This window comes from Eleutherodactylus coqui, chromosome 4 (assembly GCF_035609145.1).
Source record: "Eleutherodactylus coqui strain aEleCoq1 chromosome 4, aEleCoq1.hap1, whole genome shotgun sequence".
In the NCBI taxonomy this organism is placed as follows: Eukaryota; Metazoa; Chordata; class Amphibia; order Anura; family Eleutherodactylidae; genus Eleutherodactylus; species Eleutherodactylus coqui.
In genome coordinates, this window is record NC_089840.1 from 215,212,890 (window position 1) to 215,238,734 (window position 25,845).

Here is a 25,845-nt window from a genome sequence, read left to right on the forward strand (position 1 = left end):
TGCAGGTTCTGGCCAGCAGCTTGGGTGCATTCTTGTCAGTGTTAGCAGGGGTTTGCTCTATTTCTGCACTACTCCAAAAGTCCTCCAGGCGTGAGCAGGGGGGCCTAAGTGCCTTGATGGGACTGTGTTGCAGGCCTGTTGACTGCACGTTGCTGCTGTGGGCTCTGGGTTCTGCTGAGTGCCCTACTGGTTTTTTAGACAGCCGTGCTCTCTTCAGGGTGAGGGGAGAGCGTGGTGTACAGGCTCTGCGGTCGGCCCCAGAGGGGTATTTGTGGTTGTGCTGTGGTGAGCTCACTATCACCCTCCTCTCAGCTTCTTTCCCCGATTTACTTGTTTTGATATGATATTACACTTGTAATTTTTGCAAAATCAATAAAACAGTGCTGAACTGATACATATGTGTCCTTTTGTAGATTTTAATACCATATTGTTATGGATGACTCATGGATATAATTCCATTTGTATCATTTTTTCTGGTTTGCTGTCATTATGTTTGTCCGTTGTGACATATATATATATATATATATATATATATATATATATATATATATATATATATATATATATATATATTTGTGACATATATATATTGCATATATCTTTTCATTTTTATTTTTTTTTGTGCTGTTAAAGATGTTTTGTTTTGGGCATAAAGGTCGGGTATTAGTGGGTGGTAGCACACTTTACACTTCTGCCCTCTTCCTTACCTTCACTACGTATGCGCTTTATGTGATGGCAAGTGGCGCGTCATTGACGCGTCCACGTGATTGTTTACATTCCTCATACGTCCGCCCTCTTCCCGTACCTTTACTGCGCATGCGCTTCCTGTGATGTCAGGTGACGCGTCATTGACGCATCTACGTGACTCCTCGCAATTTCGCACATGCGCATTGCGTGTCTCTGTGGCACGTCTTGTCAGGTGACTAATCATGTGACTTCTTTACATGATCCCTTTTGATTAGCGCGTGCGCACGAAGTGCTTCATTGAAGTGTGACGTGGATCTCTCCTGAAAGCAACATAATGTGCCCCAGATATACATGCCATTTTGGTTGCCATGACACAGACGCTGCTATGATATTGATGCGCTACACCTGCAATTCACCTGGAAACAACTCCGGTAGCATTGTTAATCAAGGGAGTGGTTTGGTTGGGATAATTAATTGGCTACCTTCATTTGTGGATTTGTGGAAGAGTGGACACTGCAGTTGTGTGGGCATCCTGAACATGGAGGTTTTGTCCAGATAGCGGTATGTATTATACCATTCTTTTGTAAAATGCTATGTTTTATATGTTTATATAAATTTATATGTTGTATGTCTGTTTTAGGCTGGAAAAAGACCTTGTAGGTCGAAACGTTGCCTATATGTCTGATTATGGAGCAATAAAGGATTGTGTCATTTGAAAAACGATACACCATTTATGCTGCCACTTTTTCTTTATCCTTGGAGAACATGGTACGGCGAGGTAAGGGAATGCCATAGAAATGTTTGGCAGTATGTTGCTATAAGGTTTCTGTTCAGAGCAAGCTCACCTGTGTCCAATGCAAGGAAAACAAAGTCGGTGCATGTCATTAGGTCTTGATTAAAAGTGTTCTATCGCTTTGTATCTACGGCTCCTGTACAGACCTCTGTATCTCTCAAACACCAAACAATGTATTTGTGTTCTGACCTGTTAGTCGTACTCCATTCTATCAGTTCCCTATTGCCCTTTACATACATTCATGAGAGTTTCTATCTATCCATTCCATATCTATCTATCCATCTATCTCATATCCATCTATTTATTTATCTTATATCTATTTATCTATCTATATATATCTATCTCATATCTATCTATATATATCTATATCTATCTCATATATGTTTGCATATCAATCTGTCTATCTGTTGATCAATCTATCTGTTGCATAGATATTCTACATCATTTCTAGCACTAATAACAGAGAGCGATCCACTTCTCATCTGTCTTAAATCAAGGATTGGAGTGCATTGCTTGCTCATGCTCAGGAATAATCATATGGCAGGTTCAGGATTGTCCTCCACCCTCCTGGGACTTGCATAAGCCACTTGCAATTTAGGCCATGGGATCTTACCTGCAATACCGATGCTAATGCTGAATGGTATTGTTTTATTTGGGCCCAGGTACAGTGAATCGCCAACAGCTTCTGGAAGAATGCATGGCTACACCAGCCTTGTTTGCCCCATCCGCTGGCAGAAAGACATTCTGCCGGTTCCACATAGCAGGATAACTGGAACAGACTTTATTGCAAACACAGCAACAATCAATAGAAGCCACTGTCGGTACAGTATAACAGTCTCTGAATGCCCAGCTTGGCATTTGTCGTCTTTCGTCTGGTTCAAAGGCAGGTATATACTCATAGGTCAAAAATGAAGAAGACTGGATGCTCTGGTAGTTCTTTAAACACTTGGATTAATTTGACTGATTAGGGTGCAATCCTAGCAGTACACTCCTTCTCCGATGAGGGTGCAATCCTAGCAGTACACTCCTCCGATTAGGGTGCAATCCTAGCAGTACACTCCTTCTCCGATTAGGGTGCAATCCTAGCAGTACACTCCTCCGATTAGGTTGCAATCCTAGCAGTACACTCCTTCTCCGATTAGGGTGCAATCCTAGCAGTACACTCCTTCTCCGATTAGGGTGCAATCCTAGCAGTACACTCCTTCTCCGATTAGGGTGCAATCCTAGCAGTACACTCCTTCTCCGATTAGGGTGCAATCCTAGCAGTGCACTCCTTCTTCGATTAGGGTGCAATCCTAGCAGTGCACTCCTTCTTCGTAGCCTACAAGGCTGGAAACTCTCAACATCATCTATGTAATAATGACAAAGGACTCTCTCACACTGTTGTACTCTATGGCTATCTTTGCCTAACTATGCCATACATCATGGTGCGGCTGCCTTTCCACTTCTGTTTTTTTCCATGACCTAACCACTGCTTAAAGTAACAGTGCACCATTATTGGACATTGACAGAAGAAGGTTAAACAGTAAAACGTTAAAAGAACTAAAGGGTGGGGGGATATATCCTATTACAATCACGCCAAAAGCTTTTGAATCCCTCAGAGAGGACTTGCATCTGGTATGGAAGTTATGTTGGAGTCCATCGAAGATTATAACCTGAATTTTAACTTGCTTAGTCACCAACCACAGATGTCTAAAAACAATAGGGAATTCCAGTACAATGCTCCATTTTTAAGTCACCTTTTCTGTAACGTTGAATGTCTGCGCAAAGCAAGGTGAGAGGAACGTAAACACATTTTTTCCTAAGTCATAACTTCCTCCAATCCTAAAAAGTAAAATGGGTTATCTGATCAGCATTGTTTACTCCTAGGAGATAGGTGTAAGCAGACTTGACTGATTTCCGGCATAATTGGCAAAGACTTAGGTTTACTCCTAGCAATCTGGAAAAACAATGTTCATAGTGCCTTTGAGCCCTGTGTTTGTCATACACAGTATCCTGGGAACGATCCATTCATCTGACAGATGCCAAAACAATGCCCTTTTGATGTTCTTCGGGCTGGTACCCAACTTTTCTATGCAACAATATCAGCTAAAAAACAAATATCATGCCTTATAAGTTTTTGTCATACAATGTGTTTCAGTGGGTGATGGATGCCACTATAGGTGGCATATGTCAGAGCCTTCTATCGGAGGTATGCATCAAGCAATATTCTCAAGATATGTCTGCAAAAACTTCAGACTTTTACTGTGAACATAGTAACATAGTTCGTAAGGCCGAATGAAGACAATGTCCATCTAGTCCAGCCTGTTTATCCTCCTGTGTTGTTGATCCAGAGGAAGGCAAAAAACCCCAAGAGCAGAAGCCAATTAGCCCTTTTGGGGAAAAAATTCCTTCCTGACTCCCTAATGGCAATCAGACTAATCCCTGGATCAACCCCTAATAGTTCCTACCTGCCTGTATACCCGGATTAACAATTAACCTAAGATTTATAACCTATAATATGCTTCCTCTCCAGAAGAACAAATATATCTTTATAATATGTTATAGCAGACTTACATGTTAGATGAATAGCAACCAAACATCTAATGTATATGAGGGTGTTTCGACTTTCCCCCGACAGTAGATGTTGCCGGAAACAAGGATTGGCATGTTGGACTTCAACATGCCCAATCCTTTGTTCTCATGAAGAATAAGCTGTCAGCAGAGGTGTTTGCTGTGGCTTATTCCACTCTTCTAATTGAGAAGATGTGTGTGCTTAGCCAAGCCAAAGATGCATGTTTATGGGAAGGGGGGTGGGGGGATGAGAGGTTCGGCAGCAAAAGAATCATCCTGATGAAAATGGCATTTAGATATTTGCAACGTTTTCCAACCACTGATTGCTGCTGATGGTTTGAAACGTTATTTTATGTAAAGGGATCAGGAGGATTTTTTTTTATTACATACTGCTCTGATTAGCACTTGTTCTTGCTCTCATGCTGTACGTCACTCTTCTAAAGTAGAAGATACATGTGAGAGCACTTAGATTTATCTTCCAAGACCTGATCTCTATGATCAGGGGAGAGTGAACGGTGCTGCCATCTACTGACAGTACTCCGTTCTCTGTATCGGAAGGACATGACCATCTTGACCATGCTTGAAAACGGAGATATAAGTCTCCGAAGCTCATCGCAGTGTACTGTACCTGTCTTTGATCTATAATACATATTTTGAATATCTTGCACAATATGGAATACATCATTATATTTGAAGAATACGCTTTGGATTTTGGCATTCCATATCAAAGGGGAGGGTGGTGGTGAGCTCGGGAACCTACTTCCCCACCGAGTGAGTACTCTGATGTTTCACCATTTTGGTTTTTAAGATGTATTTTAAACACTTTGAGTTCAGGATTTTAATAGTTGTGCTTTTATCTCTTATGATAAGGAATGGCCGGCTTGTACAACCCCCTTTTCTAGTGTAGGTCCATAGAAGACCTTGACTACATCAGCCTCATAATGCACGCTAAAATGGACACAAGGCATATTAAAGAAGTACATACTGACCATCGAAATCAATGGTTTTCCATTGAGTTGAACGCAAGCAACCAGCCTGTTGAGCTCATAGACGGTATCCATTCGGGGGACCCTTGTCAATTAGTTCACCAAAGTTTATAGTTTTGTAATATAGTGGAATATACCGTGTATCAAATGCATTTTATGAAGCTGCACTTATAAGTTATATATTATTACTTATTCTCTTTGTAGTTTGCAGTTGAGTGGGTTTCTAGAAACAAGTGAGACAACTATGAGGAAGCTTTTGATTATGCATCATCTGGTGCTTACTTCAACCTGAAACATAACATAGAGGAAGTAAGTCAAACCGACTACTGGCCGGGTACTATTCTGCTAATTATTAAAACTTATTGAACCCTTACATCGGTACTCAGTTTGCCATTTAGTTAGGAGAAGTAAAGATACAAAATTGAGTGATCAGCTAATATCTGCTCAGTTGTTCCTAAAAATGTAGAGAAGTTTTGGGTTTTTTTTCCTCTTTAAATGAATTTACACTCTTAGCATCTGCTACTTGAAGAGCTAGTAATAGAACTTAGAATAATATTCAGATCATATATAACATACACCAGTAACATAGTATGTAAGGCCGAACAAAAGACATATGCCCATCCAGTTCATCCTATTACACCCCAATGTTGATCCAGAGGAAGACAATAAGGACATTAGCAGATCCTTTCCATGCTTACTATTCCTTACTAAAATGCTTAAAGGGAACATGTCAGCAGGTTCATGTTGGCCGAACCACGGGCAGCATGGACCTGATACAGATGTGCACATTCAGTCCATATACTGTATGTTTTATTCTGAAATGCTGCTACATTTCAGAAAACATATACTTAGAAGTTTGACTCTTAGGCCACTCTCACATATGCTGGCAGCAAAATACTGTGATTTCCACAGCAGCGTTTTGCTGGATTTTTCTTCCATTTTCGGATGCAGGTTCCGCACCTCATTATTGTAATTGGTGATGATGTGTGTTAAACACGATAAAATAAAGCAGACAGCGCTCGAGAATCACGGTGCTAGAAAACGCCGCAATTCAGCGCTTGTCTGCGAGGCCCCATGGAAATCAATGGGAGTGCTATACTACAATTACTGCGGCGTTAAAAATGCCAGGAGTTTGTTGACTAAATACTGATAGCAAACATTACAGTGCATTATAAAATTAGAATGGGCGGACTACTTAGCAGCGCTGCTCAATGCATTGAGCGTCGGCTTCCAGCGTTGTCACCGAGGAAATGACTGGGAAGACAAGTATAATACTTTCAGCCCATAAGATTAGCACGCAGGGTTAAAAGTAGGTGAAAGATTCTCTTTAACTTTCATCAATTTTTGGGGGGAGGATGTAAAAAAAAAAAAATACCCCTTCCTTGTTTTTTTCATTTTTTATGGTATTCCCCATACAGTGCAATTGACACATCAGTTTTTTTATACGGGTCAATACAATTATGTGTTAGTACTTTTTTACAATAAACACACTTTGTTTAAAAAAATGGGTTTACATCGCCACATTCCAAAACCCTTAACTTTTTTTTCTCTTTTAGCCAATGGAGCTGTGTGAGGTTTTGTGGTTTGTGGGATAATTTGTAGTTTCTGTTATTACCATTTTGGGGTAAATCTCATTTTTTGAGTGCTTTGTATTGTGTTTTTTGGTAGATGGATAAAGGAAAAATAGAAATTGTTTTGTGATTTATTTATTTTTTAAATTTTAATGTGCAAGATAAATTACATAATATTTTTAGAGTTTGGGTGTTTTGAACGCAGCGATACCCCTTATGTGCATTTTTTTCTTTCATGTAAAATGATGTTTTTTGGACCAACGTTTTTTTTCCCCTTTGGATTTTTTCATGCACATGTTGTCTTAAGTGGACTTAAAGATGGCAGAGTCTAATAGACTGGCTCAGAGATGTAGCTGGGGGGAGGGGAGTGGCAGATGGGGTATGTGCCCCAGGTGCAAGAATGGGGGAAGCCAGAGAGAGCACTGGTGGACACTGCATACTGATATACCGCAGTGGACATGATCACAGCAGGGGAGCCCCAGTGCTGCACCATCCATCCTTCATCCCAAACACTAAACAGCTGATTGCTGGCTCAACAACAAGCAATAACCAGCGCGGCCCCAGTCCAGAGAGAGTGCCCAGCCCTGAGGGTCTCTGGAAGTACAGCAAGATGTAGTGCAGGACATGCCATTGTGTTGCAGGGTATTATGGTGAGGCCCACTGAAGTATATAGCTGATTGCCTGCAGCTGATTGCCTATCTTTGATATTGAATAATTCTCCAGTTAGTGGATGTCTAAACTTGAATTTCACTGCATCCATTTTGAACTATAGACCTGTGTTTTTTTACAATACAAGCTATTTTTTTTACTTATGCTGTTATATGTATAAAAGGTACTCTAGTTGTTCCAGCGCTTGTCTGCGAGGCCCCATGGAAATCAATGGGAGTGCTATACTACAATTACTGCGGCGTTAAAAATGCCAGGAGTTTGTTGACTAAATACTGATAGCAAACATTACAGTGCATTATAAAATTAGAATGGGCGGACTACTTAGCTATCACGAATTCATCTCTTCTCTTAAGTTTAACCTTAGCGGAAGCTTCCTCTATTAATTCTTTCGCGTTACCCCTGGCAAGGATCTTTTGACACATCTGTTCCAACCTATTGTCCAGCATGTCCTCATTAACGATGCACCTCACCCTCAATAATTAACTCCAGGGCAGGGAATTAATAATTTCTCTTGGATGGTGACTATCATGTAATAACAGATTGTTTGTATCTGTTGGTTTCGTAATAATATCAGTAATAAGACTCCCTGCTGCCTTAGTCACTAGAACATCTAGAAATTTAATTTTTTTCAGCCGAATATGTGAGAGTGAATTGCAACTCAATATGAATAGAATTCAGTAATGTCTGAAAGGAGAGGATGTCTTCCACAGAACCCTCCCAAATCATGAGCACATCATCTATAAATTTCCACAAAGCATTGACAGCTGAGCAGTGGGGATAAGTATAGACGTCATCTTCTTGAAAGGCTCTCTAAAATATATTGGAGTAAATTGTGGCCACGTTGGACCGCATGGCTGTACCCTGCTGCTGGAATTTCTAGATGTTCTAGTGACCAAGGCAGCAGGAGGCCTTATTACTGATATTTTTACGAAACCGACAGATAATTATATGATAGTCACCATTCAAGATAAATGATTAATTCCTTACCCTGGAGCCAATTATTGAGAGTAAGGCGCATCGTTAATGAGGACATGCTGAACAATAGGTTGGAACAGATGTGTCAATGGTTTCTTACCAGGAGTAAGAGAAGAAATGAATTACTGATACCTAAAGGCCCTTTTAAATGGGACGAATGTCGGACGAATGCCGCATATAATCGCTCTCCTGCTGCTGCACAGCGGGCTCTTACTGGCTCTCAGTGGGGAGGCTGCAGAAAATTTCTCTCCTCACGTTCTCCCATCCCTCTCTATTGACATAACATAGCGGCCATTCAATACTGAACAGCTGCTATGTTAAGTCAATGGAGAGGGGCGGGGGAGCGCGAGGAGAGAAATCTCCTGCAGTCTCCCTGCCCACTTGCTGGCCACTCTGTGAGCGAGCCAGCAGTACTAGCTCACATGCAACAGCACGGGAGCGAGGACACACAGGCATGAGTGTCGGGCATTGTTTGCCCAACATTCGTCCCATCTAAACAGACCCTAAGATTAGGGCCACTAGAGCAACTAGAGTACCTTTTGCTGCTGTTGTAAAAAAAACACTGGCCTATAGTGCAAAATGGATGCAGTAAAATTCAGGAATTGACATCTTTTCCGATGATGGCATACAGAAGAGGCAAGAACTTGAAAGACAGGTTGGTACATCCAATGTTTTAGAGCCATAAGGGTTTGGTGTAAAAAACATTTATGCCTACTAAAAAAGGTAATTTCCTATGTTTGAGCTGTGATTGTTGTGGAAAACTAGTCAATGGGGACAAGTTTAGACACCCACTAACTGGAGAACTATTCACCATCAAAGATAGGTATACTTGTACCACCTCCTGTGTCGTGTACCTAATTACCTGCCTATGTGGGCTGGGATATGTGGGTGAGACCACAAAGGAGGTGAGGTCCCGTATAACGAAACACAAAAGCACAATCCGCATTGGCGACATGGAATTCCTGGTATCTAAGCATCTTCTAGAAAAGAAACATGCAATCAGTCAGTTGAAGTTCAAGGTCATAGACCATGTTCCAGCATTGCCAAGAGGGGGAGATCGCATGCTTCTATTAAAAAGAAAGGAATTAAAGTGGATATACACTTTGGACACTATGGCCCCGAGAGACATTAACTTGGAATACCACTACTTACCTCACATATGAAGCTGTATATAGTGTTTTGTTTTATTGTGACCGCAGATATGATTTCAATAGATTGTCTATGGAGTATTTTTATGTAACAATCATTGTAATGTTTTTTGTCTTTTGTATCACAGATCTGGGGCCCATTCAGTATCCGGGTGTGCTCTTCCCATATCAGGTCTGGATTAAAGGGATTTGCAGATGAAACAATCAGAAAAGTATAGATCTGGCTTTACATGGGAATATGCCTGAGATGATGTTGGCGATATGTTTCCCTTTGGGAATATGGAAGAGTTTTCCCTGTGTATTAAATAAAATATATTGAGCTGCCCTCTGTTGTACAGAAATGGTCTCGTAGTCTAAGGCTTTATTTCCACAAGCGCATATACGCTGCATTTTACACCCGGGCGTATACACGGTACCCATGTGAAGCATTGGTTTTTAATGCAGCCGTTCACAGGTACGAATATACAGCATGTAAATATGCCGGCAGTGTGAAAAATAGAACATATATGCTGCCGGCGCATGTATGCTCAGCCAAAAGATAGTTCTGGAAGTATCTTTTAGCCAATATACGCAGGCAGGTCCCATAGACTCTAATGGGAGCAGGGAAGGAGAAGGGAGGGGGAGGCATTTTTGCAGCGTCCAACGCTGCGAAAAGCTTACAGGTGCCTCTATATAGGAGTTTGAAGTTATCCCGATGTTTTTTGGCAGAGCGAGGGTTTTTCGGGGTGTTGTGTATTTTTTCGCTAAAAACAAGGCTCGCGGTCTTGTGAATGGACGAGAAAACGCTGTCGGTGATCGCGGGAAAATGCCCATTCAGGCACTTACATGGAGCAGGCGTGAAAACGTAAAAATGCCGTCACCGTATATCCGCTTGTGGGAAAGAGCCCTAAGGAATAATGTCTGAAAACTCTATCAGATGGAAGAAGGAATGACCAGCTTACACTGCACCTGGTTAGACATAAGGGGTCTGAACAGCGCAGTTTGTGCAAATTGATTCCGCGGGCACATTTGCATAACAAAAGTGATGGAATTGTTCCCTTTATATAGGAACCATTATAAATTTAAGCAATGGGGTAGCTGAAAAAAGAATTATCGTTAAGGGATTAATGCCAGACTGGGAATTTGGGGCAATGCTGGTGCTACACTGAAGAATGTTGTCAAAATGTATAGCTGGTTGCCATGGGTACATGTAATCACCTTGACAAAATGGACAGAGGAAGGCATTGCGCATGCCTAGTTACAATAATGCAAGATGATGGTGTAATTACTTCATTACGGCAACCTGCACGGGCACAGATACGTCCCAGCTGATTAATACGACATGCGCAGTTCAGCACATTGACTGCCGGAAGATACATGGAAGGGGTTAATTGCACCTGGATCCTGGATGAGCCCAGTAGGGAAGCTGGTATGATGTTTGCCTTGATTGTACACAGATGTCTGTTCGGATCTGAACGGATCTCTCTATTGGTGGTGGTCATTACGATGTTGTTATTTAAACCGCACAGTATCTGCATGTCTTTATGCTTGAAAAAGACCGTTTGACGGTCGAAACGTCGCATTTTTTTAATTGACGAAGGAATAAAACTTTGCTGATTTTGAATGCACCAAATCCTTGCTGCCGCTGAATCTAACTTTTTAAGTATTGCCTTTTTGGAGTTTTTTGGATCCATAACTCTGCAGTAGCTCTGCAATGTGTGTGCCTCACCAGTGAAGGCGTATAATTGGAGTGCTGCTGCTGACCTGAATATACTGTCAGAGAATAATGTTACTTATCACATTAGTTATTCTGCATGCTGAATCCTAAATATGACTTCCTGAAAACAATGGTGGAATATGGTTTTTTTGCCCCAATCCACCCACAAAAAATGAATAAAAGTTATACAATACGTTATATGCAGCCCAAAATGATGCCATGAAAAAATATATTGTGTTCTACAAAAAACGTCACCATATGGCTATGTCAATAGAACAATTTAAAAATGATGGATCTAGGAATTCGAACATTAATTAGACTGGCAAAAACTTCATATGGAGGTGTGCCAAATTGAAACTGGCTGCACGAAAGCTTGCTATGCCATTGGGCTGGCTTGCACAGTAGACCTAGAGGCGGGGTGCCAATGGGTGACATGGGGAGCCCCCTTCCCACCAACTGCTTATATGGTGCAGTCAGTATTGACTGTGACATGTAAGGGGTGAAAAATCTGAGGTTTCTCAGCTCCCAGGCATTAGAGTTGGAACCTGGCGGTCAGTAGACAACCAACACTCTCGTCTTCGTGGCAGGGAACCTCTATGAAGCCTTAGACTAGGCCATTGTGTCTTTATGGTGGCCTAATGTAGTGGCCCAGAACAGTAGGGTCTCTGCATGATAGTGTGCATTCATTTGTCTACTGTGTTGTCAGTGTCTTCTCTGTTGTATGAATGAACAGTATTGCATAGCTGCAGCACTGAAAGAGTTAACTGTCTGGTAGGTGAGAGGTCTGTCTGGAAATATATTGTGTTATGTTGTGAGTTGGTGGTCACCTGGCCATGCTTCATATATGTGATTGCAGGGGGTGTGCAAGAGAATTCTGTTCTGGACCTGCAAGAGAGAGTTGTTGTTTCTGAGTTCTGCAAAAGAGCCACACAGACACCTTCAGCCCTGTATGGCCCATAATGGAGGAGGCTGAAAGGAATCTACAGCCTATCCTGGGCCTGCTGTACCTAGGAGATGCCAGTGTGTGCATTCAATACTAAGGCCGCCTGCAGACGGGCGGGTCAGATCCGGCAGCGAGAATTCTCGCCGCGAGACCCGACCCGAGCGCCTGCAGGGACCAGCACGTACTCACCCGCAGCCCCGGTTGTTTGATGTGCCTGCGAGCCCCGCACAGAAATAGAACATGCCGCGGTTTGTTTGCCGCGCGAGATTTCGCGCGGCCAAACCACGGCCATCTGCATAGGATTGCGTTTGTTAACGCAATCGAATGCAGGCTTCCAGCAACGGAAATCCCACCGCGGGATTTCCGCTCGTCTGCAGGCGCCCTAAGAGAGAGAGAGCGCGAGTGAGGAGTCATCATGCGGTGCACCTTTTCCCAAATGTGCGTGTTTACAGGTAGAGAGTTAGAGAAGAGAAAAGTGTTGCCCGGATCAGGACCTACAGATAACAGGACTGTGGTTTCTCCTGACCTCCCGTGAATCCTTCCTGACACACCATCTTGAGTTTTTGCACTGTTCTTCTGCTGGCGTTTATTGATGGATTGTAACCAAGTTATTTTCAAGTAAACAAGCTTTACCGACCATTCCCGGTTTGGCTCAGAAAGTTAACTCCCTGTGTGTGGACTCTTTATTACCAACAACTGGATTCACCGCAGAGGATAGAACAGTGGCGTCACGCGTGACACAAAGGACTAAGGCAATCCCTCATTGGGTTCCCCTGTTTAATAGCCTGTCCTCTGCCCCTTGATCGTGTCACCGGTTACCCTCCAGGTGCGAGACAGTAGGGCCACCGTGACGGGACCCAAACTCTACCCTGCTGTCTCCTTGGCTTGGGCTTGCTTCTCGGATGCTGCACTAACTTAAAGCAGGTGTCGTAAAGGGATAATAAATATAATGATTACACTTTGCACTAATCTCCTTCACTATCCTCTTTTCAAGCCTTCACACTTTCCTTCAACGTCCAGCCCCAACACACTCCATCCACATCAGCCCTTCCCTCCTCTCCTCACCTATGTATGGCTCCCATGCACTGTTCAACTTCCTAAGACGCCTTCAACCCCCTAATACTGCAAAGAAACACCTCAGCCACCCACACAAATCCCCTAGCCATGTGCTCACCCTTGCTACTCTGCTACTTCTAGCTGCAGGGGACATCTCCCCCAACCCAGGCCCACCCCGTACTGTTCTCTACCAAAATGCCCCCCCTGCCCCATTCAAATGCGCCCTATGGAACTCCCAATCTGCGTGTAACAAACTCCCAACTATCCATGACCTTTTCACCAGTAAACACTTGAACTTGCTCGCCCTCACGGAAACCTGGATACAGCAGTCCGATTCTACCTCCCCCGCTGCATTGTCCTATGATGGCCTGCAGTTCTCCCACACCCCCAGATCGGATGACAGACGCGGTGGAGGAGTAGGCATCATCCTCTCCCCAAATTGTACCTTCCAGGTCATTCCCTCAGCTCCCTCGCTTACTTTTCACTCCTTCGAAGTCCACACCCTGCGACTCTTCCGCCCACTGCCTCTGCGTGTCGCAGTTATTTACCGCCCCCCAGGTCCTACCCGCCTGTTTCTAGACCACTTTGCTGCCTGGCTCCCCCACTTCCTATCCTGTGAAATGCCAACCCTCATCCTTGGTGATTTCAACATTCCTACTAACGACTCTAGCTCCTCATCTGCCTCCCGGCTCTTAACACTTACCTCCTCCCTTGGCCTATCGCTAATCTCTGACTCCCCCACTCATAGAGATGGTAACACTCTCGATTTAGTTTTCCTCCGTCTCTGCTCTGCTTCTCACTTTACTAACTCCCCACTTCCACTCTCGGATCACAACCTTCTCTCTTTCTCCATCAGGCACCCTAGCATCTCTCCTGACCCTCCTATCTATCGCACCTCTAGGAACCTCCAGTCTGTCCGCACTAAACAGTTTGCCGAAGCTATTCAGTCCTCCCTATCGCCCATCTCTCGCCTCCCCTGCCCTAACCTGGCAGCCGAATACTACCACACCACCCTCAGCCGTGCCTTGGATGAAGTGGCACCGCCCGTGACGCGAGCTGTCAAACGCAGACCACGGCAACCCTGGCTCACGTCCCAAACACGCTTCATCCGGCGGTGCTCTAGGTGCGCCGAGCGGCTGTGGAGAAAGTCAAAGCTGCCAGCAGACTTCCTCCACTTCAAATTCATGCTTAAAATGTATAACCTAGCCCTTCACCATGCCAAACAAGTTTATTTCACCTCCCTTGTCTCCTCACTATCCCACAACCCCAAACAACTCTTTGAGACCTTTCACTCCCTCCTCAGCCCCAAGGAACAGGCCCCTGCGACAGACCTGACTGCTGGAGAGCTAGCTGCCTATTTCAAAGAAAAAATTGACCACATTCGAAAAGAAATCTCTGAAAGCTGCGTGGTTAGCCCTGATCCCAGCTTCATCAGCACTGCACCCAGCACCTACTCACTATCTACGTTAGAACCAACGACAGAGGAAGAAGTCTCCAGGCTCCTTTCCACTGCCCGCCCTACCACCTGCGCCAGCGACCCTCTCCCCTCTCACCTCCTCCGCTCCCTTTCCCCAGCTCTCATTACTCACCTTACCACAATCTGCAACCTCTCCCTAACCTCTGGCACTTTTCCCTCCTCATTCAAACACTCCATTATATCCCCTCTGCTTAAAAAACCAACCCTGGACCCGACTAATGCTGCTAACTACCGACCCGTCTCAAACCTCCCCTTTATCTCCAAATTACTGGAACGCCTGGTCTACTCCCGGCTTACTCGCTTTCTCTCTGACAACTCACTCCTCGACCCCCTCCAGTCTGGTTTCCGCTCTCTACACTCGACCGAAACTGCCCTTACAAAAGTAACAAATGACCTGATGACTGCAAAGTCGAGAGGATATTACTCTCTACTAATCCTCCTTGACCTGTCTGCTGCATTTGACACGGTCGACCATAATCTCCTTCTCACTATGCTCCACTCTATTGGTCTAAAGGATACTGCTCTCTCCTGGTTCTCCTCCTACCTCTCTGACCGCTCTTTCAGTGTTTCCTTTGCTGGTTCTATCTCTGCTCCACTTCCTCTCGCTGTCGGGGTACCCCAGGGCTCGGTCCGTGGTCCCCTTCTTTTCTCTATCTATACTGCCCCAATTGGACAAACCATCCACAGATTTGGCCTCCAATACCATCTCTATGCTGACGACACCCAACTATACACCTCCTCTCGTGAAATCTCTGGACCATTCCTCCAAAATATCACCGACTGTCTGTCTGCTGTCTCTAACACTATGTCCTCCCTTTTTCTCAAACTAAACCTCTCTAAAACTGACCTCCTTGTCTTTCCACCTTCTAACCGACCTCCCCTCAACATCTCCATTCCAGTGTCTGGCACCATCATAACCCCCCGACGGCATGCCCGATGCCTTGGCGTCACACTGAACTCTGACCTCTCCTTTGCCCCCCATATCCAATCTCTGGCCCAAACATGCCACATGCACCTTAGAAATATTGCTAAAATACGTCCGTTCCTAACCACGGACACGCTAAAGACGCTCGTGGTTGCGCTCATCCACTCCCGGCTTGACTACTGCAACTCGCTACTCATTGGCCTCCCCCGCACTAGACTCGCTCCGCTCCAATCCATACTAAATGCAGCAGCTAGACTCATTTTTCTATCCAGTCGTTATTCAGACGCCTCTGCATTATGCCAGTCGCTGCATTGGCTGCCCATCCACTGCAGAACTAAATTTAAACTCCTCTACCTCACTCACAAAGCTCTGCATGGCGCTGCACCACCATACATCGCCTCCCTACTGTCAGTACACCACCCAGCCCGCTCACTCCGATCGGCTAACACCCTCAGACTAAACACCCCTGTAATACGAACCTCACATGCTCGCCTACAGGACTTCACTAGAGCAGCACCCATCCTCTGGAATGCTCTACCCCAAGGCATCCGGACAATTCCCGATGCACGAAATTTCAGACGTGCCTTAAAAACGCACCTCTTCAGGGAAGCATACCAAATCTCCTGACCTAGTCCCCTGCCCCTCACTATGGTGCTCCACCCTGTTTGCCTTCTGATAAATGATCTGTACATAATACTTCCTATTGCCTGTGTTCCCCACCCCCTGCACCTCCTGTACCACCCTCAACCCATTTGTGTCTAACCCAATGTACCTTATATTGTAATTGTTGTATTGTTTTGCATTTATCCATGCCTGAAAGCGCTGCGGAATAAGTTGGCGCTATACAAATAAAGATTATTATATTATTATTATTACATTCTAGGGAACAATTCAGCAGATTGTCATAAAAACATATTTTAACTTTTTCACTTATTTCTGACCAGGAGATATTTCTTTCTTTAATTTGTGTTGAAGAATGAATGCAATCAGTCTGATAACTGCATACTGTTCATTGGAAATGATGCAAGATACAAGAAGGCCAATTGTGACATAACATTACACCCTCTATAAAAGGCTTCATCTGCTGCTAATAGTTTATCTTGTGCAACTGACTTTCTAATTTCGAGAAGTGAAGACAACAGAATTCTAAGGAAATACAAAATAAAATTATAGACTTGCAAAAGACTGCAAAATAAGATCCCAACAAGTATTGCTTGATCAGTTGTGGTATTGTAAGCTGGGGTGTCATTAGATGACCTGAGCCTGCTGCCTCAGGTGGCAGGGCTTCACTAGGTCTGGATCAGAAGCTCATTACCCCGAACCTCTGAGCTGAGGCTTCCTGATGCTGAATTTGCACATCACTTAATTTACAAGATCCCATAGAGGGCAAGGACGTGCCTAAGTGAGCTGCGCAGCCTGTAGTGGTGGATGGCATAAAGGAGGCTTCTTACATAGGGGCTCAATTATTGTGGAGGTATAAAAGGGATATTGCTGTAGCGGCAAAAAGAGGCATTATTGCAGAGGCATAAAAGAGGCTTATTACTTTGTGGGCACAAATAATGCATTTTAATCTGGGCGTAAAGGGGGCATCGGGACTCAAACGTGGGAGCTCATATGTCCCAGGCAGCGTCTCTTCTGATTGAGCTATCAGTCCTCTGGATAGCTTCCTTGTAAAACCTTGCCCTTGTTCCTGTGTTTCCCTGACTGTCTCCACCCTGTGTTTTCCCTAATGAGTCTTCCTATATAAACCTGGTCCTGTTCCTCCCTCCTTGCCAATTATTGTACTTCAAGCCGCTCACCTGCTCATCTTACAAAAGATAGTTCTTCCTGTGTACTAACCTCTGACTTACCTGACTATTCCACTTGCCTGCTCCTCTGTACTTCATAGTTGCTCCTGTGCACCGACCTCTGCCTTGCCCTACTACGCTACCCGCCCGTACCGTTTAAGACTAGGAACTCCGAACTGGGACCTCATCTCTACAGGGTGCTTATTGTTGGGGTATAAATGAGTTGTATTATTTTAGGGACATAAAAGGGGGCACTATTGCTGTGTTGGGGAACCGGGGGAAGCATTCCTGTATACTTGCAGAAAAATAGTGTTTTGAAAATTGTTTTCAACTTGGGTTTTATTGCAGTTTTTAAAACAAACCCAGCAATTGTTCTGCTGCAGTTATCATATTGCAGCTATATATGTAATTTTCTTTAGGGGGGATGAGAGGGTTATATGCCTTGGGCCGAGGAGTAAGTTGAAGCTCCTGGTCCCCAATGCAAAACCTGTAAAAGGGCCCCCAACTATAATACTTTATTCATAGTACCGGGCTCCCTATATGGAGAAGAGAGGCCTTATGGGCCCCCCAAGTCTCCTGGGCCTGGGTGAAACCACATTCCCTGCATCCCCTATAGTTACACCCTTGGCTTCGGGGCTTGTGTCCCCAATCTTTTAAGAACCTAGCAACACCCCTTGGTGGCAGTCTGCAGAATCTCAGTGGGGCATTGGGTTGCCATGTGGCCTGCAATTATTTTTAACTGACCATATTAATGGCTTTGAAAAAAATAATTGCCAGCTGCGAGCTGGCCTAGCAGGAACCCGAAAACAGCTCACTCAGTTTGCAGCTGCAGCCCGGCTTCAGCAGCCACTGCTGTAATCAGTCTGTGACCCCTGACCTCTCCACCTGGCATCTTTGTTCCTGCACGCAGATGCCAGCCAATATGTCACACAGAAACACAGGTACTGGGCAAAGAGTTTAGGCGTCATAGACTCATTACAACAGTGGTGGCCACCGGCGGACTTTAGCTGCAAACTGAGTGAGTTAATTGCTTGTTGGGTTGCTGCCCAGCCGAATATCCACTATAGAAAGCACAATTGCTACTTGGACCATTATGTGGGTCATTATTAATACTGGGAATACTAAGGTGGACACTATTACTATTAGGGCCACTATGGGGGTCATTATTACTACTGGGGCCATTAAAGGACTGTTTGGGCAAAAAAAAGGGACACCTGCTATTAGGGCTACTACTGGGGGCACTATTAGGGTGGTTTCACATTTACGCTGAAGATTCTGCTTGCCTGCTCTGTTCAGGAAGCAGAGAAGGGGAATCCCTGAAGCTGAAAAGTTTTGTCTCTGGACAAAACTGAACAGCGCCCACTGGACCCCATCGACTATACTGAGGTCCGCCCGCTTTCCGCACAGCTGGCAGGCTTTAGGGCCAAATCTGTGACAGAACATGCAGCTGCAGGATCCGACACAGATGTAAACCATCCTTACTCTGTCACTTCAGACAAGTCTCAGTGGTTCAAATGTATGTTGGGTATCTTGTGTATTGACGCTTTGAACACTTGTAACATTGGCTGTACATGACTGTAATTCAGTCGTGCAACATGCAGCAGGTAGACAATGACATTGCATACTTGTTGCAAGGAAATTGGTGACTGGCTACATCTTGGCATGTATGTACCCATAATATGCACCAAAATAGAACATGGTGTGCTCTTTATTGTGCACATATTTTGTGCAATATTTGTGTAATTGGCAGCATGGTAGTGTCAGGGAACTGAGGTCCAGGTATATGGAAGTCCCTGAAATCTACCCCCAACCCCAGTCCCTACCTATTGCCCTCCTAGGCTAAGCCCTAGGGCGACAACTGGGCAACAGTCCCTAGCCTGACTAGGGACACAGGGCTGGAGTCAGACCTACAGACAAACACAGAAACAAATGATACAAAGGCAGGCCTGGCTATCCGGGTCAGCAATGAGAAGGAACGCGGTACAGAAGGGTCAGGCAAATCGTAGTCAAGTCCAAGCAGTGGGTCAAAGTAGGGTATCAAATGAGAAAGTATGCGGGTGCATCTGGAGACAAAGCAAACACTGGCAATCCTCATAAGGAACTGAGTTGTTTAAATGCTGTCAGAACTCCTCAGCAGCTGATTGGGGCGGGGAGCCTGACAGCAGCAAGAACCAGACATAAGGCAGCGAGTGCATCTTAGAAAAACGGTCAACTATAACCCAAATGACCGTTTACCCAAGCGAGGCAGGCAAATCAGTTGTAAAGTCCATGGACAGATGGGACCATGGCCTGAATGGAATGGGCAAGGGGAAAGAGGACCCTGAGGACGTCTCCTGGGATTCTTTCCCCCTTGTGCAAACCGTGCATGCAGACACAATCACTGGACATCCTTGGCCATATGAGGCCACCAATAAATCCTGCATAGTAGTTCCTAAGTACTCCTGATATCGGGGTGACTAGCGAGGACTGAAGCATGCGTCCCCTCTAACACTTTCAACCTCAAGGACAGTGGAACAAAAAGTTTGCCTTCCGGAAGGGCTTCAGGAGCTGATTGTTGAGCAGCATGTATGAGGTGAAAGGTCGGAAGAGACTGCAGTGCGAACCACCCCGGGGGAGATAATAGTCTCCGGCTCAGACTCAGAAGGTTTCAGGGTACCAAAACGCCTGGACAAGGCATCCGTCTTAACATTTTTTGAGCTGGGTCTATAAGTCACCACAAAATTGAACCATGAAAAAAACAAGGCCCAACGTGCCTGCCTAGCATTCAACCTCTTAGCAGAGTCTAAATAGATGAGGGTCTTATGATCAGTGACCACAGTGACCTGATGGCATGGTGCTTCCAGAAAATGCTTCCATTCCTCAAACGCCCACTTAATAGCAAGTAATTCCCGGTTGCCTATGTCATAATTTCGTTCAGTAGATGAGAATTTCTTGGAAAAGTAGGCCCACAGTCTAAGATTCATGAGTGTGGAGGGAACTTGAGACAGTACTGCTCCCACTCCAAACTCGAAGGCGTCTACCTACACCACAAATGGACTGGATAAGTCTGGTTGGATGAGGACAGGTGCGGAAGAGAAAGCAGCCTTCAGGGTTGAGAAGGCTGCAAGTGCATCAGAAGACTAGGTACTCACATTTCTGGTGAGATCTGTTAAAGGCTTAGCCACCACAGTGAAGTTCTTAATGAACTTACAGTAGTAGTTAGTATGTAATGATATACCCCTGGAATGATATCTTCTGGACACCGAAAACACATTTCTCAAATTTAGTGAGCAATTTGTTAGCCCTGAGGCAAGTCAGCATGGTCCATATATGGGCACGGTGAGTCTCCCAGTCAGAGGAGAAGATTAGGATATCATCCACGTATACCACTGCGAACACACCCATGATGTCCTGGAAAATGGAATTCATATACCCCTGGAAAATAGCTGGTGCATTACATAATCCAAAAGGCATAAGGAGGTATTCGAAGTGGCCAAGAGGTGTATTAAAGGTCGTCTTCCACTCATCCCCTTCCCGTATACGGATTAGGTTATACGCTCCCCTTAGGTAGAGCTTAGAAAACCACTGGGCCCCGGAAACCTGATTGAGGAGGTCGGGGATGAGAGGAAGACCGTATTCGTTATCTTATTGAGCTGCCTGTAGTCAATACAGGGTCTAAGACCCTCGTCCTTCTTCTCGACGTAGAAAAACCCGGCGCCTGTGGGAGACTCCAAGGTTTGGATGTGCCCCTTGACCAAACTGTCCTGAATATAGTCCTTCATGGACTCCCTCTCGGGGACGGTTACATTGTAGATCCGACCCTTAGGGAGTTTGGCCCCAGGGATCAGCTCAATCTTACAGTCAAACTCTCTATGGGGAGGCAAAACCTTGGAGAGCTTCTTAGAGAAAAGGTCAGCAAAACCAGAGATATAGCCTGTTAATTCAGCACCCTCACAGACAGAGGTGTCTTAGTTTACCATACCCATGTGATTGGTACACCCGGAACCCCACTTGACCAGCTCCAGCGTGTCCCAATTTATAACAGGGTTGTGTTCTCTTAACCAAGGTAACCCTAAAACATTGTCCACAGACAAGTCTTTCATGACGAGGAATGTGCAAAATTCGGTATGCAAGGCTTCTTGTTACAGTACTATTAGTGTGCACAGGTACGCACGGCAAGGGACTCCCTAACCCTCACCCACGCCAATGTCCCTTCCTGGAGGTAGCCCCAAAGGTGGACAGGTCCAGGCCGCCAACACTGACCCTACGCTGCCTAGTGGCAGGACAGGGAGGAACCGCCATACCTATGCAGATGACAACTTACTAGTACTGGCAGGCTAGGCAGATGAAATACCCAACACAACAGGAAAACCACAGAACACAGGCAGAGCTGGATCGAGACAAGGTAATTTCCACTGGAACAGGACTGAGGTCAAGCACACAGGGAATGGAACCAATAACTGGCAACTGCTATCAGCAGCTGCCAGACTATATTTAGGAGTCTGCGCCCCTTGGGCAGAGACCAATCCAGCTGGCTGACCGGAGCTCCCAGCCAGCCACTATAACTCACAGAGATAGAGCGCGCGCGCCTCCCATAGCAGGCACGTGCGCGCCACATGCCGTGCCCGCACACTGGAGCACAGCATCGACGACCCGAATGTGGGCGCAACACCATCCCAGAATGCCGCAGCGAACTGTGCCACTGCCACCCAGGGTTCCTGACCTCATGGTAACACTCCTACTGTAAATTTAAGCTCAGAGGTAGCTAGACTGACGAGACCAGCATGCAATGGAGTGGAGTCTACCCCTGAAACCTGAATTGGAGGATCTAAACGTACCATAGAACTAGAAATCAGAGCTGCAAAATCAAAATTAACAAAATTTGCTGCGGCACCGGAATCCACAAAGGCTTGCCCTGCAAGAGAAAGAACAAAATTCCAAGGCACAGGGCAAGAACATCTTAGACACAACTGGGGGTACCTTGGCTCCTAGATGGTCCTCCCGAAAACGGACTAGGAGCAGATATTTTTCCTGACGAGGCTTACGTCCGCAGATAGCGATCCGATGACCTGACTCTCCACAATAGAAACAAAAGTTCTTCTTCAGATGGTATTCCCTTTGCTGTTGAGGTGACATCGTACCCAATTCCATGGGTTCAGCGGAGGGAGGTGAAGTGGGCTGGTCTACAGGGGAGATGACTGGATGGACCGGACTAGTCCCAACGGAACGTCTGGCCCTCAGTTGTCGGTCAGCTCAGATGGCAAGCGACTTTGCTTGCCCTAGGGTGTTAGTCTCCGGATGGGCAACCAGCAGATCCTTGAGGTCCTCAGATAGGCCGGTCAAGAACAAGTTCATGAGGGCTGGATCATTCCACCCCGACTCCATGCAGTATTGTCTGAAATGGGAGCAGTAATCCTCCGCCACCTTCCGACCCGGGCGCAAAGACAGCAGTTGGGAGACAGCATAGGCAGCACGGTCGGGCTCATCATAGATTTGTCCCAGAACAGGAAAAAAAGCGTCTTAAGTCTGTCGGGTGGGAGAGTCAGAGGGTAGCGAGAAGGCCCAATTTTAAGGGTCTCCTCTCAAGCGGGAAATCACGATTCCCACTCTCTGGTATTCTGTGTCAGAAGAGTAGGGTCGCAGGTCAAAGTACAACTTGCAGGCAAAAAACTGTCTCCCCTCACCAAAAAGAAAATCTGGCAGCGTAACCCGCGATTTAGACACTGTCATCAGAACAGAAGGGGCTGACCCTGAGCTCAAAAGCAGGTCTGGCTATCTAGGTTGGTAACGAGAAGGAACACGGTACAGAAGGGTCAGGCAAATCGTAGTCAAGTCCAAGCAGTGGGTCAAAGTAGGGTATCAAATAAGAAAGTATGCAGGTGCAGCTGGAGACAAGGCAAACACTGGCAATCTTCATAAGGAACTGGGTGGTTTAAATGCTGTCAGAACTCCCGCCCAGAAGCTGATTGGGGTGGGGAGCCTGACAGCAGCAAGACCCAGACACAAGGCAGCGAGCGCAGAAACCTAGACATTAGCAGTGAGTGCAGAGCATGCTAATCAGGGTGTCATGGCAATGGGGACGGCATCCGCCGCATCCCCAGCAACCTGATACCCAGGCGTCACCCACTGAGCACGGGAGCATGCGTCCAGAGCCGGCGTCTGGGTCCTCAGCAGCAAGGGGAGGTCACAAGGACCGGGGCTCCCCTGTACCGTAGCCCAGCAGCCTGAGTGACAGGACCAGGGGTGCAGGCACAGAGCCCCAGAGAGCCGCGGGTCCTGACAGGGAACCTATGGCAGATTGATATAATGTAACAACACGATCGTGTAAAGGAGCCCTAAGATGAGTGGGTTTTTTGCAGGGGGGAGGAAGCTATTTAACATTTTGCCTCGGGCACCCCTGAGTATAAGGAAGCTGTATCATATCTACATGAGACTGGAGTGCGGGTGTACCAGTGAACCATATAACGAGCTCTGAAAGCACTGTACTGTATTGTAGAATGGCACTGTATTCTTGGGCGCAACTCGCATCAGATAGCAGACGTCCTATCCATATGCTGTAGGATGTACAGGACCCTGCACATGTATATGTGCTATTTTCGTCCAAGAATCAGACAAGAATTGGACATGCTGTGATTTTTTTTTTTACTCTGACTTTCTGTACAAAAATCAATCAGAAATATTGACTGTGTGCAAGTAGCTTAAAGTAAAGCCACATACCACAATAAAGTACATGTGAAGTTTGTCAGAGTGACTCAGCGGAAATGTGGGAAAAGAGTTTGTGGTCAGACAAAACAAAAACTGATATTTTTGGTCATAATTTAAAAAATTGTCTGAGGTTAAAAAACATCTCTTCCCACTTCTCAGTAAACTCTAATCCTAGTAGGGGGCGGGCAATATAATGATGTGAGATTTCCTCAGAAGAGATCATTTTATTAATTTTGAGGAATGGATTAGTGCCAAATAAAGCAATTTAGTGGAAGATAACTCACATTAGTTTACTAAAGAGCTAAAGCTTGGGAGAAAGTTTACTTTCTAGCAAGACAACGATCCCAAGTATAAGGCCAAACATAGGAATGATTAACAGCAAGCTAAATATTCTACAAAACGCAAGGCAATGTCCAGATCTCAATTCAGTCAAGAATCTGTGACATTTGACTTCTGTAAATTACAGTCCAGTGGGCAAAAATTACTGTGAAATACTATGCGAAGTTGGTAGAATCTTACTGTACCCCTACAGACTTAAAGGGTCTGTAGGGGTACAGTCTGGGCAAAAACTATGGGTGACCTATCATCAGAATAGGTCACCGATATCAGATTGGCAGGGGTCCACTACATGGGAAGGAGCTGTAGACTGCTAAAACTCTCAGAACACTGTTTGCAGCATATTGACCCAGTTTGGAAGTGCAGTTCTTTCCCGTTAATTTCAATTGGCGAGAACTGCACTACCAAACTTGGCCACTGCTCTGCAGATGCCGTTTTGACAGATCTGGCTGTTCACAGCTTCTTCTCATCAGCTGATCGGTGGGGGTCCTAGGTGGCAGACCTCAGTCAATCTGCAATTGGTGACTTATTCTGAGGATTTTGACTCTGTTTTTCATACAGATATGCTGTGGATTGTGCCACAGAATTTTCAGCTGCATTTTCATTATATGTGAACGTACCCTTAAAGTGGTATTAGCAAAAAGGATGTTCTATGGATAGAATAAATTAGCATGTGGTTAGTTTAGGATAGAGAAATTATGTTGTGGACAGGGACTGTGGAATATGATCGTTCTATATAAGGAATAGACATAAACTAATGTGTTATTCAATATTGGAATACGGGTATGTACTGACCTGCTGTAACTGCGCGGTTTACTGCCACTTGCTGTGCTTCACCTGTATTCACCAAGTAAAGGAAGGCAATCAGCAGTAATCTGCAAGCAATTACTTGAGCTTAGCTGCAATATGTGCTAGCACCCTCATATACTCATTTATGTACTACAGGCAAACCGTGATCTGTGTTTGCCGCTGGCAAGACTAATTGCAAAAAAATCCCCTATGTGTAATTCCCTAAATTGCCTTCGCCACTATACAATAAATCAAAAGAGAGATTTATAGTAGCCAATCTGCTGTTTATTGGAAAGCTGACAAGTGATTACATGGGTAAGAACCAGAGTGAGAAAAAAATTCCAGCGCTCCAAGGGGTTTGAAAAGCATAAAAGCAATATGTGATAAGAGAATAAAACCAAATAACATTCCACTAACTTTGTAGGGGGGCCTAGGATAGAGAACCCACCTAAAATCCAAGAGCGCCCTAAACTGACTGTCAGCGTGGAGTAAAATCCAAAGCCACAATTCTAGTTTAACGCCATTTTATCTTAAATAAATAAGTACAGGAAACTGTAATGGGACACATTTCAGAGGCTCACTTCCCTTTATCGAGCATCTTTGATAAAAGAGGTTGAGCCTCTGAAATGTGTCCCATTACAGTTTCCTGTACTTATTTATTTAAGATAAAATGGTGTTAGACTAGAATTGTGGCTTCAGATTTTACTCCACGCTGACAGTTGGTTTAAGGTGGCCCCCCTGCAAAGTAAGTGAAATTTTATTTGATTTTT

The 25,845-nt window shown here is 45.1% G+C and overlaps 2 long non-coding RNA genes across 3 annotated transcripts in view; one reads left to right on the forward strand and one right to left on the reverse strand.

Moving 5' to 3' along the window:
- The window catches only part of LOC136624864 (uncharacterized), an 81,313-nt gene that overhangs the window by 41,048 nt on the left and 14,420 nt on the right, over positions 1–25,845 (reverse strand). The window lies entirely within an intron of this gene.
- On the forward strand, positions 1,335–9,707 carry LOC136624862 (uncharacterized). Of its 2 annotated transcripts, XR_010792461.1 has the most exons (3): positions 1,335–1,465; positions 5,224–5,328; positions 9,511–9,707. It is a non-coding gene; the product is annotated as an uncharacterized lncRNA (long non-coding RNA). The 2 variants fall into 2 exon arrangements; XR_010792460.1 differs by lacking the exon at positions 5,224–5,328.